The 17,620-nt window shown below is 49.6% G+C and overlaps 1 pseudogene; it reads right to left on the bottom strand.

Moving 5' to 3' along the window:
* Positions 1-1,652: 1,652 nt before the first annotated feature.
* On the bottom strand, positions 1,653-10,122 carry LOC123157559 (uncharacterized; annotated as a pseudogene).
* Positions 10,123-17,620: the final 7,498 nt, after the last annotated feature.

The raw sequence follows: 17,620 nt of genomic DNA, 5'->3' as shown, positions 1-17,620 counted from the left end.
GATGTTCTGCACCAAAAGACACCCCAAACCCCTGGCTCCATATCCCACATATTTAGCAACTGGCTTAGGCTATTTTAGAATGGTGCATTCGTCAGTATTGTGAGATGGTCTTTGGCAAACCACACAAAAAACCTTATTCTTGCAATCACTCTTCACATGTCCCTGTTCCTTACACTTCACATAAAAAAGTTCTTTAGGGTTTCCATTCTCCTTCTTCTTGGCTGTTTTCTTGGGGCCCTCCATTCTAGCACTAACTTGCTGATATAAAGTCTCTTGTTTTGGCATGTTGGACAGGAGGAATTGATACTGCTGTGCCATTTGTTCCTGAGGCACGAAACCAAACTGTCCAAGCCCCATCCCCACTAGCACAAGCTGAGGAAAATTAATGTTGTTCATCACAGGGAAGCCACCTGCCAATTGAACTGCCCCCCCTGAATCCCCAAATTTGCACTAACTCCAGATCCACTCTCCTGTCTGCTTTCATTCCCCCTAACATGATATCTTTCCTGTTGATTGCCCCCTCTTTCAGAAGCAAATCTGCCAAACTTGTTGTCTCCTTCTCTACCACTTCCAGCAGAATTTCCATCCCCACCAGAGCCACTGCTATTTGTCCCAGATCCTCCTCTGAAACCCCCTCTTTGTTCCTCCAACCATATCCATCCAACTCTCTCTCATCCTGTCTGCCAAATCCTCTCCCAAAATGCTCAGATCGGCCACGGAAATTACCTCTCCCTCCTTGATAGTTTCCTCTTTCAGGCCTTGGCCTCCAACTCTCCTGCCTGCCATCCATGTCTTCTTCTTCTCCCCAGAGTAATCTTCTTTTCACCACCTCTTCTTCTTCACTGGTCGCCGCCAAGGTCTCTCTAGGGTTTGGAAGGTGGAGGAAATCGGGATCAGGGATGAAGGGTGTGATCCCTCCTATATATAGGCCCCATCTCCCCTGTCAGTACCTGGGCTTTTTTTGTTCCCTCCATTACTGGGCCACGTTCGTCCAAAGCCCATCTGATCCACTTTCTCTCCCCCCACACCGGCCCCCACTTTTGCCTGCCCTTCCCTATCTCCTGATCCACATTGAGCAAAGCAAGCTTGAAACTCTGCCATAGTTTCTTCCAGCATGACATTTACTGGAATGGTATCTATTTTCATTTCACTATCAGGCAGAGAATTAACATATCCAAATAAGTCACTCTCAATAGCTTTATTGCTATCAATCTCAACAGCCTCGCAGATGCTACCAATATCTGACAGATATTCAGGGAATCTAGGTAGATCCCAAACCTTGGGTATCTTATCCCTAACCCTGATTAGCGCCATATCAATATTTTGTTTATGAAATTCCCCCCAATTGGGTGAGTCAATATGGGTCAACTCACTCTGTGTTATTCCTTCCTGTTCTTCATTCCTACTTTTTCCATCTCTAAGCAGAAGACTCTGGACATAATCATCCATTCTTTTTCTCAATCTACGATTAACACGTCTAATTCGACGTTGAATATCAATACCCCCCTAACTATCCCCATCATCGCAGGTATGAGCTAGGTATCTAGAAGGAGCACGATGAATCATACCTGAACTGTCGGAATCCTCGTCAGGAACATCGTCTGAATCCTCGCTAGCTAGCACCCGGAAGCAGTTGCCAGCTAGTGAGGAATTCAGACTCTGTTTCCGGCGAGGCGTGCTGAACGGCGAGGCACTGGAGCCTCCGAGGTTGACGTATTCGCGGCGAGGCGAACAGAGCAACGCCACACCCCCGTCGTCTCCTGCGGCACCTGATCCACCGGGTCCTCGTGAATCTCGATCGGAGCCATGGCTGTCCTCGGAGAAGTAAGGGCCAGGACTCCCTCCCGAGGGCGAAGCGCCGATTCCCTCATGGCGGGGGCGAGGTCTGCGGTCGCGAAGATGGTGAAGGCCACCCACTTCCTCGCCACCGCCCTCACTGGCGAATCCGCCTGATCCGCCGCCCACAGCAGCACCTGCAGCGGGTGCTTGCGTCCTCCGCGCCCGAACAAAGATCTCTCTTCCGCCTCCGTCAGATTCTCCACGATCGCCTCTGCCTTCGCGTACATCTCGCTTTTGCTCAAGTACCACGCCCCGATTTCTCTCAGGCGGATCCGCATGCGTGCATCCCTGCCCGCGAACCTGCGCATCTTCTCCTCGCTGATCTCCACCATCTCCGCCGCGCGCTTGAGTGGACAGGGAGGGAGATGGGGCAAGCAGGAAGGGGAGGGTGGGGTGGGGAACTGATTTCGATCTAAATCCTCCCTCTGCCTTAACTATTCCCCCACCAGCCGCAATTCCTCCCTCGCCGTCTCCCGATGCACTCCCCCCGCCGGTGATGTCCTCATCGATGCGCGCGACGTGGGAAGGAAACGCGACCGTGGCCCCCGGGGTCAAAATGAACCCGCCTCCCGACCGCGTGTCCACCGTGCAACTGCGCTCGTCAACCATGTACACCGTCGAGGTGTGCGGGTGCAAGACCACCACGCCACGGTGGTACTTGGGCCTCGCCACTGCTTTTAGATCGGCGGCGAACCACACCGACCACCGCGCCGCAGCGGCTCCTCGAAGCGTGTCGAAACATCTCCGAGCACACACCATCTTCGAGATATCGATCATGCATGATATTTTAAAATGGGTGATGGAGACGTCTTCTCTCCTAGGACGAACATTGTTGTAAACATTGAATTTATTCACAATACTGGTTTTTAGTAGCCAACTTTGGTACGTCCACATATACCTGGGCATGGTCCGGGCCTAAAAAAGCACACGGCAAAAAACTGAGGACCAGGCCCTCCCAGGCCGTACCACCGAGCCTACTTTTCAAGCCCAAGCACAGCCCATCTGGTAAAAATCCCTAAAAATCCCTTAGGGCTTAGGGCCTCTTACTTTTCTCTTCTGAACCACTCTTCTGTATCGACTCGCCGGACTAGGGAGGCTTCGTGGCGAAAGGTCGTTGGTTGTGATCCAATCAGGGTATCAATCAGCAGAGGAGGTACGCCGTCTCCTACTCTCCTGCAATTTACAAACGAGTACTTCCTCCGTAAACTAATATAAAAACGTTTAGCTCGCTATTTTAGTTATCTAATTGCTCTTATATTATCTTACAAAGGGAGTATTTTACAAATAAGCTTTGAATTGCAGTGCAATGCCAGCATGGCCGTCCAATGATCGATCATCGCATCGCTGTCGCTTGATCGCATCACCGGCCAGCAGATTCTACTCCCTCCGTTCTTTCTTATAAGACCTTTTGGACAGCTGACATTGAACTATTTTGAATGCCGAATTATCTAAACGTCTAATAAAAGTGAATAGAGCGAGGACGTAAGATCTAATACGTCTGTGCTGAGACGTGTGATCTCCGAGCCGACCTGCCCACGAAACATTACAACTATTTGTTGCTGCAAGTCTACCACGCCAAGCTCGTGTGACAGTGACTAAGCATCGCTGCTAATAGCTCCGTTAGCTCGTAATACTAGCTTATGGACTGGAGCGTCAGCGTCGGCTTGTCAGAATCAAGCCTTGCTCACTGTCACCATGGTTGTACGCCAACTACTCACCGAGCGAGGCCAAATTTCGTGTTTTGACCCTTTTTTCAAACAAATTCAGGATCTGACCCCACTTTGAAATATTTTCGAGATTTGACCCTTTCGCTACCGCCAGTGCTCCTGGCGGTAGGGTTACATAGCCTACCGCCAGAGTATCTGGCGGTAGGGTGTGACGAAGGGGGACGGCGGCCGTCACCACGCACTGACGTGGATAAGTACCTTACGTCCAGGAAACATGGCGGTAGGCTGTCTAACCCTACCGCCAGCGACCCTGGCGGTAAGGTGTGGCAGGGTTATTGCCAACCAGGCATTCTGTAATGAAATATGCTACTGCCCTGGCGGTAGGTCCACCCTACCGCCAGGACACATGGCGGTAGGTTGTGTAACCCTACCGCCAGGTTGCCTGGCGGTAGGGTCCTCTGTTTTGTTTTTTCAAGTTCATTTGGTCGCTTGTTTTCAAATTCAATATCACAGCAAGTTTCACAAATATGACAGCAATATCATAGATTTTAAACAATTAAATTTGGGCATCACGTAGATCCATATTAAGATAACTTGAAGTGCATAGAACATTTCAAACACATAGATCCACAAATAGCAAACACATAGTTCCATATAGTTTCGCAACCACTAGACAAGTTCAACCAAACTAAAAGAGCCAAGTATCGAAGAGCATAATCACTTGCTCCTTCCCCTCTTGGAGGTACGGTCCTCGTTACTCTTTGAACGAGTCTCTTCGGTCTTCTTCTTGGGCCGGCGAGGAACCGGTCTCTGGAAAGGGTCCGGACTCAGCAAATCCTTCTTCTTCGGATTCCTCTTCGGCAGCTGAGATGCCTGAGATGTTTGAGTTGGTGGAGGTCCATAATCTTCATCGTACTCCTCCTCCCCGTTGCTCTCATCCTCCTCCTCCTCCTCCTCCTCCTCCTCTTCATGTGTGGCCTCCTCATCCTCATCCTCTTCCTCCTCCTCCTCCCCAACCAACCTGGACGACGAGGGAGCATGGCTCGATGAGGCGATGAGACCCTGTGTGGCTACAGGCTGATAAGCTTCAACTGACCCAGCACCAGCACACCCAAGCAGCCCTACGAGTTTGCGACAACGCTGCACGAACTTCTGCACTCACAATGAAGCAAGGTCATAATAAGTATCAGATCGACTGACTGCAAGTGAACAAGATGCATCTGTTCCGAGGAGGCTGAAATTGTACCTTCATCGTCCCCCTGACTCTGGTCTCTGATTGTACGCTCCCGGGAAGATCACCTAGTGCATCTGAGGCTTCAAAGATGCATCTGTTCAGCTCACCGGACTGCAACGGCATAAGTCAGTCACGATGACGAATAAAATATTTTAAATACGACCGTCGGTTCAAACTTACCACTCTGTTGATGAGGGGTGCAAACTCCCTAAATCCACTGTGCATGTCTTTGATGTCGGTCTGGTATGCCTGTTCATCGGGGTCAGCCCACTCCAGCTCCGCGATGTCTTCCGCCGTCCATCGAGGCCTGAGACAAAGACGATGCTTCTGGCCATCATCGTACCACCTCATGTGTCAGCCCAGGTAATCATCCCAGTTAGTCACTCTCCTCTCCACGTCTTTACGGTACCTCCGTCGGTTCCACTCCGTCACATGAGTCTTATACTCCTCTCCCCAGTCTGTGATCGACTGATTCTTCTGCCGGCTCATCCTGCAAGGCATAAGCAACAAGAATCATCATAAGCGCAATGAGATCATCATAAGCAACATGAAACATGATAATCTCACGGAGAACAAAGAGCTCACAGGTGGAGCGCGTGGCCGCCGGTATCGGTGGGCTGGCCCGGTGGGGTATGCTGATAAATCCCAAACTGCGTGGCCACGCGTTGTGGCAAATGCCACTCGACGGCGTACACACAGATCATGGGCACGATGCACCGCCAGAGACCACGGTCCGCATCGCACATCACGTTCAGATCAAAGTCCCACTCTCGTTCTTGTCGATACGGGCACCAGATTACCTATTACATATACCTTGCTAAGTTCGCACTCTTGGTCAATAGTGGAATCAAAGAGAAAGGTGTTGGGCGAGTTCATATACCTGCGTATGCGTCAAAGCGTCCAACTCATTGGTGTAGGTCTTGTACGAAGTCTTGTTTAGGCCCGTGAGAGTTTGACAACGTCCCACTCGTAAGCTATGGTGGGGTTTCGAGTCTCGTCGCCTTCTTCGCCATAGTCTTCCCATGGGCGTCTTCGCAACTTCTCCAGACGCCCCACCGGCAGCCGCTCCCACATCCAAATGGAGAAGGCCCAGACAAAGCCACCCATATTGGACTTGTCTCCCGTCCTCAGCGTTGCGTCGTCAAGCTGCAAAACATCAAATGAGGATCAGATATAAGAAAATGTCATGGACACACTTTCGTAGGTAGGTACATAATTAGACACTCTCTTACCGAACGATATAGGTAGGCGAGAGATGCAGTCCCCCAACTATACCCTGCATCCCAGTCGGCTAGGAAGAACAGATACAACCAGTTGGCAGAGTTTCCGGATCTGTCTGGAAACACGACCTCCGTGAGAAGATACCATAGGTAGGCCCGCGCATACCACTCCATAGTCGCCTCGTCTACGCCTTCGGGGCATGTCTTCCGGTGCTCCGAGAGCCAGATCAACGGCACACCGGATGTACGGTTACTCTTGGCACCGGGGCAGTCGCCGATGAGGGTGGTGACCCTCTCCTGCCAGTTGGTCCTCTCCACTCGACCGGTGAGTGCATGACCCTCGATCGGCATGGCAGTAATCATCTCCCAGTCCTCGAGGGTCACCGTCATCTCCCCGCATGGCAGATGAAAAGAATGGGTCTCCGGTCGCCACCGGTCAGTCAACGCTGTCAGAGCTGCGTGGACAAGCGTCGGCGGCTGACGCTTGAACTGCAACACGAAACCCAACAGCCGGGCTCTCTTGAAGAATAGCGCGTAGCGCTCGTCGTAGTCCATATGCCCATGAACCCCGTGACCCCTCATGCGTAGTGGCTGGAGCATCTGTCAAAAATTGAACGCCAAAAGTTAGGAAATTATTTTCGTCAATCCGAAAACTTGGATCAAAATTTCATTCATATAAATTACCTCTCCGTTCTCTATGAAACGGGCACGATGACCCTTGTCGAATGCCCAGTCCAGCATGCAGTACCGTGGGCCGATGTTGTCCGCAAGAGGTGGCCGCCTTAATAAAATTTCATAAACAAAAGCACCATAAGCATGAAGCATACATAAGCAAAAGATGAACTCAAATCATATCGACATGCATCATATCAAATTAAAATTTTAAGCATATTTCTCTAACAACATCTACTACACATGATGGATCAAATCATATCAACATGCATCATATAAAAAAAATCCTCCAACATACATCATAGCTTCATATTTTTAAATATTTTTTTCCAAACAACATCTTAATATCATCATATCAATATGAATCATCAAACTAGGGTTCAGCTTCACACTAGATCATATCATCATATCAACATGCATCATCAAACTAGGGTTCATCCTCATATCAACATTACATCATAATTTTTTTAACAAAATAAATTATGAACTAGGGTTCATCTTCACACTAATATATGAACTATTGATTAGAGTTCATATCCAATACCACTAGTTACTAAAGAACTAAGAACTACAATTACAATCAATCTTAGGTGAAAAAAAATCCAATCTAAGTTAAAAAACATGAGGGATTTCAAGCAAATAATGTGTCGAATCGGAAGCAAGTTTGCAGAAACTAATTGGAGGGATCGAAGGAGTTTACGTTTCTCTCTTCGAGGCCATCTCGATCCGCCAAAACGGTAAAGAAACGGTGAAGATCGGAGGGGGAGAGTGGAGGAGATGAGAGAGGGAGAGAGGGGCGCGACTTGGGGGCGAAAATGGATGAACTGCCGACTTGGGGGAGGGGAGGGGTGGGAAGAAGGGAAGGGGCGCGGGGGTCTCGGGCGAAATAACTGCCCGGCCCCTACCGCCAGGGGATCCGGCGGTAGGGTTACACAGTCTACCGCCCGGGCCCCTGGCGGTAGGGTGCGACGGAGGGGGGACGGCGCCGTCTCCGCGCGCTGACGTGGATAAGTTTCCTACCGCCAGGGTCCCTGGCGGTAGGCTGTGTAACCCTACCGCCAGGACACATGGCGGTAGGTTGTGTAACCCTACCGCCAGGTTGCCTGGCGGTAGGGTCCTCTGTTTTGTTTTTTCAAGTTCATTTGGTCGCTTGTTTTCATATTCAATATCACAGCAAGTTTCACAAATATGACAGCAATATCATAGATTTTAAACAATTAAATTTGGGCATCACGTAGATCCATATTAAGATAACTTGAACTGCATAGAACATTTCAAACACATAGATCCACAAATAGCAAACACATAGTTCCATATAGTTTCGCAACCACTAGACAAGTTCAACCAAACTAAAAGAGCCAAGTATCGAAGAGCATAATCACTTGCTCCTTCCCCTCTTGGAGGTACGGTCCTCGTTACTCTTTGAACGAGTCTCTTGGGCCGGCGAGGAACCGGTCTCTGGAAAGGGTCCGGACTCAGCAAATCCTTCTTCTTCGGATTCCTCTTCGGCAGCTGAGATGCCTGAGATGTTTGAGTTGGTGGAGGTCCATAATCTTCATCGTACTCCTCCTCCCCGTTGCTCTCATCCTCCTCCTCCTCCTCCTCCTCCTCTTCTTCATGTGTGGCCTCCTCATCCTCATCCTCTTCCTCCTCCTCCCCAACCAACCTGGACGACGAGGGAGCATGGCTCGATGAGGCGATGAGACCCTGTGTGGCTACAGGCTGATAAGCTTCAACTGACCCAGCTCGAGCACACCCAAGCAGCCCTACGAGCTTGCGACAATGCTGCACGAACTTCTGCACTCACAATGAAGCAAGGTCATAATAAGTATCAGATCGACTGACTACAAGTGAACAAGATGCATCTGTTCCGTGGAGGCTGAAATTGTACCTTCATCGTCCCCCTGACTCTGGTCTCTGATTGTACGCTCCCGGGAAGATCACCTAGTGCATCTGAGGCTTCAAAGATGCATCTGTTCAGCTCACCGGACTGCAACGGCATAAGTCAGTCACGATGACGAATAAAATATTTTAAATACGACCGTCGGTTCAAACTTACCACTCTGTTGATGAGGGGTGCAAACTCCCTAAATCCACTGTGCATGTCTTTGATGCCGGTCTGGTATGCCTGTTCATCGGGGTCAGCCCACTCCAGCTCCGCGATGTCTTCCGCCGTCCATCGAGGCCTGAGATGAAGACGGTGCTTCTGGCCATCATCGTACCACCTCATGTGTCGGGCCAGGTAATCATCCCAGTTAGTCACTCTCCTCTCCACGTCTTTACGGTACCTCCGTCGGTTCCACTCCGTCACATGAGTCTTATGCTCCTCTCCCCAGTCTGTGATCGACTGATTCTTCTGCCGGCTCATCCTGCAAGGCATAAGCAACAAGAATCATCATAAGCGCAATGAGATCATCATAAGCAACAGGAAACATGATAATCTCATGGAGAACAAAGAGCTCACAGGTGGAGCACGTGGCCGCCGGTATCGGTGGGCTGGCCCGGTGGGGTATGCTGATAAATCCCAAACTGCGTGGCCACGCGTTGTGGCAAATGCCACTCGACGGCGTACACACAGATCATGGGCACGATGCACCGCCAGAGACCACGGTCCGCATCGCACATCACGTTCAGATCAAAGTCCCACTCTCGTTCTTGTCGATACGGGCACCAGATTACCTATTACATATACCTTGGTAAGTTCGCACTCTTGGTCAATAGTGGAATCAAAGAGAAAGGTGTTGGGCGAGTTCATATACCTGCGTATGCGTCAAAGCGTCCAACTCATTGGTGTAGGTCTTGTACGAAGTCTTGTTTAGGCCCGTGTAGAGTTTGACAACGTCCCACTCGTAAGCTATGGTGGGGTTTCGAGTCTCGTCGCCTTCTTCGCCATAGTCTTCCCATGGGCGTCTTCGCAACTTCTCCGGACGCCCCACCGGCAGCCGCTCCCACATCCAAATGGAGAAGGCCCAGACAAAGCCACCCATATTGGACTTGTCTCCCGTCCTCAGCGTTGCGTCGTCAAGCTGCAAAACATCAAATGAGGATCAGATATAAGAAAATGTCATGGACACACTTTCGTAGGTAGGTACGCAATTAGACACTCTCTTACCGAACGGTATAGGTAGGCGAGAGATGCTGTCCCCCAACTGTACCCTGCATCCCAGTCGGCTAGGAAGAACAGATACAACAAGTTGGCAGAGTTTCCTGAGCTGTCTGGAAACACGACCTCCGTGAGAAGATACCATAGGTAGGCCCGCGCATACCACTCCATAGTCGCCTCATCTACGCCTTCGGGGCATGTCTTCCGGTGCTCCGAGAGCCAGATCAACGGCACACCGGATGTATGGTTACTCTTGGCACCGGGGCAGTCGCCGATGAGGGTGGTGACCCTCTCCTGCCAGTTGGTCCTCTCCACTCGACCGGTGAGTGCATGACCCTCGATCGGCATGGCAGTAATCATCTCCCAGTCCTCGAGGGTCACCGTCATCTCCCCGCATGGCAGATGAAAAGAATGGGTCTCCGGTCGCCACCGGTCAATCAACGTTGTCAGAGCTGCGTGGACAAGCGTCGGCGGCTGACGCTTGAACTGCAACACGAAACCCAACAGCCGGGCTCTCTTGAAGAACGGCGCGTAGCGCTCGTCGTAGTCCATATGCCCATGAACCCCGTGACCCCTCATGCGTAGTGGCTGGAGCGTCTGTCAAAAATTGAACGCAAAAAGTTAGGAAATTATTTTCGTCAATCCGAAAACTTGGATCAAAATTTCATTCATATAACTTACCTCTCCGTTCTCTATGAAACGGGCACGATGACCCTTGTCGAATGCCCAGTCCAGCATGCAGTACCGTGGGCCGATGTTGTCCGCAAGAGGTGGCCGCCTTAATAAAATTTCATAAACAAAAGCACCATAAGCATGAAGCATACATAAGCAAAAGATGAACTCAAATCATATCGACATGCATCATATCAAAATAAAATTTTAAGCATATTTCTCTAACAACATGTACTACAGATGATGGATCAAATCATATCAACATGCATCATATAAAAAAAATCCTCCAACATACATCATAGCTTCATATTTTTAAATATTTTTTTCCAAACAACATCTTCATATCATCATATCAATATGAATCATCAAACTAGGGTTCAGCTTCACACTAGATCATATCATCATATCAACATGCATCATCAAACTAGGGTTCATCCTCATATCAACATTACATCATAATTTTTTAACAAAATAAATTATGAACTAGGGTTCATCTTCACACTAATATATGAACTATTGATTAGAGTTCATATCCAATACCACTAGTTACTAAAGAACTAAGAACTACAATTACAATCAATCTTAGGTGAAAAAAATCCAATCTAAGTTAAAAAACATGAGGGATTTCAAGCAAATAATGTGTCGAATCGGAAGCAAGTTTGCAAAAACTAATTGGAGGGATCGGAGGAGCTTACGTTTCTTTCTTCGGGGCCATCTCGATCCGCCAAAACGGTAAAGAAACGGTGAAGATCGGAGGGGGAGAGTGGAGGAGATGAGAGAGGGAGAGAGGGGCGCGACTTGGGGGAGAAAATGGATGAACTGCCGACTTGGGGGAGGGGAGGGGTGGGAAGAAGGGAAGGGGCGCGGGGGTCTCGGGCGAAATAACTGCCCGGACCCTACCGCCAGGGGATCCGGCGGTAGGGTTACACAGTCTACCGCCCGGGCCCCTGGCGGTAGGGTGCGACGGAGGGGGGACGGCGCCGTCTCCGCGCGCTGACGTGGATAAGTTTCCTACCGCCAGGGTGGCTGTGTAACCCTACCGCCAGGAGCTCTGGCGGTAGGAAAAAGGGTCAAATCTCAAAAATATTTCAAACGGGGTCAAATCCTGAATTTGTTTGAAAAAAGGGTTAAAACACGAAATTTTGCCACCGAGCGATGCCGTCCATCGAATTTTATGGCCTCGTCAGTCGTGACGATCCACGCTTCAGCATGCAGGAGGCAATGCAGGCATGTGTGGCAGAAACAGGACGACGTGGAGAAGTTTTACTACATGGCCTCGTTGAGAGGGACAGAGAAGATGATGCCGACTGTTTCCCAACTGCTACGGCCTGGTTTGGTCTAATCACTGTCGATCGCTGCCTCCTCGCGACAGGTCGTACCACACGTCCTATGGTAGCACTGCTGTTTTATTAGCCCAGTACGAACAGCTCCCATTCATGATTCATTGATCTTTATTATAAACGCACATACACACGAGCTACCCCTTTACGATCGTCTTCGTGAGCATGCATAATATTTTAAGATCGACGGAAACGCGCTCTCTCCGGGCATAGTTGAAAACATTGAATTTATGCCATCGTCATTGCCAGGTCTGGTACTTGAATCCTAGTGGACTAGTTCCACCGCAAGGAACCTAGCCATATGAGCTACGCTGAATTCACAACACTCCTTCAACATTGCACTACTATGATACCTTTTTTTTTCTGAATCCCACAAAAAAGAAAAGAAAGGTTGAACCTCATGGTCACTGCATTCGTGGACACGCACAATCATAATATTATTGAACTTAATGTAAGATAATAAGATCAAAGTCATCAATAATCAGGATTATATGAGGACAAGATATGAAAAGGTTAATTATGTCCTCAATTTTTAGGGGGATTATATCAGATGAATAACTAATCACAACAAGACATGAAAAGGCTACATATGTCTAAGTCGCTTCTTCGTAACAACATCTTCAGAAAGGCCGTCGCACATGGTTAATTCGAGGAAACATGATATAGATCATGAAGATTGGATGAACAAGGGTAGATTGGCTTCATACTTGCATAATGGAATCTGACAGGTGTGATGCACAACTCTACTGGTATTTTTCCAGGAAGGTAAAGCTATAGTGACATGCGTTTTTTTGAATCGGTATAAAATGTGTTACAATTTGGACGTGGTTGACGGCTACTCCTTCCGCCCGGTGAAAATTGTATATATAAATTTTTTATCATAAATTATAGAGTGGAGTAAAAAATACATTGGAAAGATACAAGTCATCATCTCTCTCCTCTTTATTCGAGAAAAACTTTCAATCTATTCATCTTTAATCATGCTAGTACAACGAACCCTAGAAATAATAAAAATTACATTCAGATCAATAAACTACCTAGCGACGACTACAAGCACTGAAGCGAGCCGAAGGCGCGCCGCTGTCATCGCCCCTCCATCGCCGGAGCCGGACAAACCTTGTTGTAGTAGACAGTCGGGAAGTCGTCGTGCTAAGGCCCCATAGAACCAACGCACCAGAACAGCAACCGACGCCGATGAAGAGTGTAGATCTGAAGGATCCAACATGAAGACATGGGAACACAGACGAACGACGAACAGACCCGAGCAGCAGATCTACAAAGACAGATCCGCCGGAGACACACCTCCACACGCCCACCGACGATGCTAGCCGCATCACCGGAACGAGGGCTAGGCGGGGAGACCTTTATTCCATCTTCAGGGAGTAGCCGCCGTCTCGGCTTCCTGAGTAGGACACAAACCCTAACAAAACTCAAAAAAAATCTAAAAACGGATCCCTCCCACTGACGGTGTCCTGGACCAGAGGGTACTCATCACGTCATCTCCCGGTCAGTTGGATTGGGCCGAGGACCCCCATGGCCGTATACTCATGGGCCAGTTCGGATAGCTGCCGCATACAAGGAAGATTCCACAATACTTGGTGATCAAGACAAGGACTCCCCCCCCACTAGCGTATTCGGCTAGGACTCTTGTTATCCTAGGCCTCTTGTGCATTACATAAACCAGGGCCATGCTAGTCGATAGATCATTATGACATTACTCATCATACCTCTAGGGTTTAGACCACAACATATGATCTCGAGGTACATCAACTCTTGTAACCCCTATACTCATTAAAGTCAATCAAGCAGCATGTAGGGTATTATCTCATCAAGAGAGCCCGAAGCTGGGTAAAATCTCGTGTTCATGTTATCATCGGTCCTAAGACACACAGCTTGAGACCCCCTACCCGAGATCTGTCGGTTTTGACACCGACATTGGTGATTTCATTGAGAGTTCCGCTGTGTGATCGGCAAAGGATCAATGGCTCGACGGCAGATCAACTGCGATGTCGGCTTCTTCGTCACCGGCTAGACTGGTCACATTGGCTAGACCGAGGACTGCGCCCTACCTACGATCGTCATGCTCGGACGAGGGCCTTCATCAACAACGACTCCGATCTTTATCAAGATCATGGAGGAATCATCCATGGAGCTTGGGGCTCAATGTCAACATTGCCCTCGAACGACCGTGCTGTTTTTCTGGGCAGCGAAATTCTATCCGCCGCCACCGCCTCCTTGAGTGTCGTTTTACCGATTGCTTCGGTGGAATTGTGCGGAATTGAGTCTACAACAACCCTGGAAAAATTCGTCGAGTTCTGATGGAGGAATCTCTAGCATTCTACGATATACCGGAGACCTATCAAATCTGTACGAGTTTGGAGCATGGTGTCCAACTTCTAGCTCAGATGTCCTTTGGAAGATCCAACCGTTGATCGGCTGCGGAATTCATATATTTACTACCTGTCAAAATTTCAGCTCGATCCGACCGTCCAAACTCCGAGAACCTTCCGATTAGTGCATCACTATTCGGATATGTTTTCTGCGCGAGAACGAATCCGACCCGAGTTCATCTTCTTTATGAACGGGATTTCGGACATCCTTTTTGAAGTTTTTTTAGGGTATTGTGTTTTATTCTCAAACACATCCCACTGATATTAAAAATATTTTTCCAATATAATCTTCACCATCGCGCCGGTGTCAAACCAGCCCGACAACATTGCTCCATGGCGGCCGACCTGCGCTAGACACATCGTCGCTTTGTTGAGCCGAACTCAACTACTTCAGATTATCATCTCGGCAAGCCGAACAATAGTTCGGCATCGCGAAGGATTAATCATCACCAATATCGCCGCCCCTCGAATTACACAGAGCGGGCACACCGGCATCGCCGGACGGTCACTTCATCAAGCCAGCATTGACCACGTCACAAGTTGCGACCTGCATCGGCATGGCCGAACTGTTGCTTCATCGAGCCGATGTCCATCACGCCGAACTACTTCAACACCTCGGCTGACATGACAGCTGCAACATCTTCTCACCGACCTGCTCCATCTCCTCTCTAGACCGGGGGCTTTGCCATCTCTTCATCAACTCACCTCGAAGACTTCAGCGTCACCAGCCAGCTAGCTTCATCATATTAGCTGCACCACGGGGTTTGCCTCGGCGAGCCAACCTTTGCCAGCATCGCCATGCCATCGCTTCATCATCCATCAGGCAATGGGTGTGCGGATCGAGTCCCAATTTTGGGAGTAACCTTCCTTCATATAGCTACAACAGACAAACCGGGTGCTATTAATCCTAGTAATTTTTTCTCACTTGGGTTTATTTTTCCTGAGTCATTATTACTTTGGTTTGTTCCATCATATGTATACAGGTCTATCAAATAATGGTTGCATTAACGATGGTTGCGTGATGGTTTGGTCTGTTTCCCGTCCATAGTTTGGTGAACGCCACATCTAGAGCCCGGACCGCCCTGCAAATTCAAGCTTTGTCACGCCTTCACTACGTCACGCCGACGCCCTGCATCGATATTGGCTTCGGCGCCAGGCGACATCTCTTTAAATAAATTATTTTTGCCTAAAGCAATTATGCAAGGATTATATATTATTTTCTGGACCGCACTGTTTTATGTGTGCAGGTAATCGATTTTGACTGCGTTACGTGGTCACTACTCCGGAGCGCCGAACTCCTTGCTCGGACACCTCGGGCTTGGGGGCTGGGACCTCGGCCATGCCGAGGAATGCGAACCTTGTCGGATCTGTCACAGATCAATGGGCGTCTTTGTCCCGCCACAAGCCCGAATCGCGTCATCAACACCGAGCACATTAACCAGCTAAGTCGCTTTTATGCTAAAATTTTTTCAGTTTTAAATTTTGTTCGGTTTGACCAAACATTATACTTTTTTGGCAAAAAATTGTTTGTGAAAAAATTCCTTGTCATAACTTTGTTTGTGACACACAAATCAAATACCTCGTTTACTTGGGGGCTTCCTTTTTGAAGCATTTCCCCTTGCATATGATTATACTTGTACGTCTTCGTTTCTTGTTCGCGTATTATGCCACAATATGCACCATATTAAGTTAAGTGTTCCGCAAGCTACGTTCCCGATTGTTCGGCTAGGGAGTAAAGGAAGCACCTCTACGATCACGACCGGGTCATCCGAGTTTGGACCTCAGACTGGGTGAAGCCGAAAGCTAGCTGTCGTGGTTCTAAGCCTGACAGTAGAATGGGGGGGGGTAAGTATGGAGAGGCAAGGTCCTAGCTATGGAGAGGTTGTAAACACAAGGGATGTACGAGTTCAGGCCCTTCTCGGAAGAAGTAATAGCCCTACGTCTCGGAGCCCGGAGGCGGTCGAGTGGATTATGAGTATATGAGTTACAAGGTGCCGAACCCCTCTACCTGTGGAGGGGGGTGGCTTATATAGAGTGCGCCAGGACCCCAGCCAGCCCACGTAGGAGAGGGTTTAAGGTGAGTTAAGTCTGGGGCGTTACTGGTAACGCCCCACATAAAGTGTCTTTACTATCATAAAGCCTACTTAATTACAGGCCGTTGCAGTGCAGAGTGCCTCTTGACCTCCTGGTGGTCGAGTGAGTCTTCATGGTCGAGTCCTTCAAGTCAGTCGAGTGAGTCCCTTGTTGGTCGACTGGAAGGCGACCTCTTCTAAGGGTGTCCTTGGGCAAGGTACTTAGATCAGGTCCATGACCCTACCCTAGGTACATGACCCCATCATTAGCCCCTGAATGGATTGAGGCTTCGAGTGAGGAAGGAGTTGATGTTGTTTCCGATTAACCTTTGCACACTGGTCGTGCGTTGTTCTGGACCAAAGAATCTCTTCGTCGATAGTGAGCAACTTGCCTTCAGTCGACTCGATCCATTCTCTTCTTTCGTCGAGTGATCTTTCGGGCTTCGACGATCTCCGAGCGACGGATCGCGGGAAACCCCGCGTCTGACAGACCGATCTGCCGTTCGCGGATTCCGCGGGATGCGAAATTTGGGGACGCGCGCGAAGCGGAGCGGACCGCGGCGTTCGGATGGGACGGGACATAAACGCCTCGATCTCCGCGCCGCTTTCTTTGCCATGTATCCCGTCTGCATAACTGTTCCTGGATATGATTAGATTGACCGGGCCCACCTGTCATCCACTCGGAAGAGACCTTATAAATGCGCCCGGCGAGGATTTTTGTACTGTGCCTCAGCTTTCTCTCTCTCTCTGCTCCCTTCGTCCCCGTCCAGCGCGCTCGCTCTCGCCCCCGCACTACTTCCCCTCGCGCATCTCGCCGGCAACCATGGCCAAGGAGAAGACGGCGGCACTGGAACGTGCGAAGAAGGCGTCGGCGTCGGAGAAGGCGAAGGGGAGATCTACCAGCCGCGGCGGGTCTTCGTCCAGATCACGCCTGCCAAAGGGCTGGGTCCAAGGGGACTGGATCCAGTCGACCATCACAGAGAAAGATCTCCTCGACATGGCCAACGAGGGCTTGATCCCTCATGGAGCTGCGAGGCTTCCGGGGAAGGAGTGGCAGCCCCAGCCAGAAGAGGGTGAGTGTGTGCTCTTGGCCACCCATGTTGATCGTGGATTTTCCTTGCCGCCGAGTATTTTCTTCCGTGGCTTCTTGAATTTCTTTGGAGCGCAGCTCCACCACTTTACCCCAAACTCTATCGCCTATCTTGCCGCGTTCGTGTCCATGTGTGAGGGTTTCCTGGGCTGTCGACCGCACTGGGGTTTGTTCAAGCATATATTCACGTGTCGCTCTCAGACCGTGAAGAAGGCGAGCCCAGGTGATGAGAGAACCCGAGTCGTCCAAATGTGTGGGGGTCTGGGGATCCAGGTGAGGAATAAGAGCACCTTCCCGCCCATGACCTTTCCCGAGTCAGTC

Source organism: Triticum aestivum, chromosome 7B (genome assembly GCF_018294505.1).
Source record: "Triticum aestivum cultivar Chinese Spring chromosome 7B, IWGSC CS RefSeq v2.1, whole genome shotgun sequence".
NCBI classification, from domain to species: domain Eukaryota; kingdom Viridiplantae; phylum Streptophyta; class Magnoliopsida; order Poales; family Poaceae; genus Triticum; species Triticum aestivum.
The sequence above is the reverse complement of the archived record's forward strand: the minus strand, read 5'-3'. Positions and strand labels throughout refer to the sequence as shown.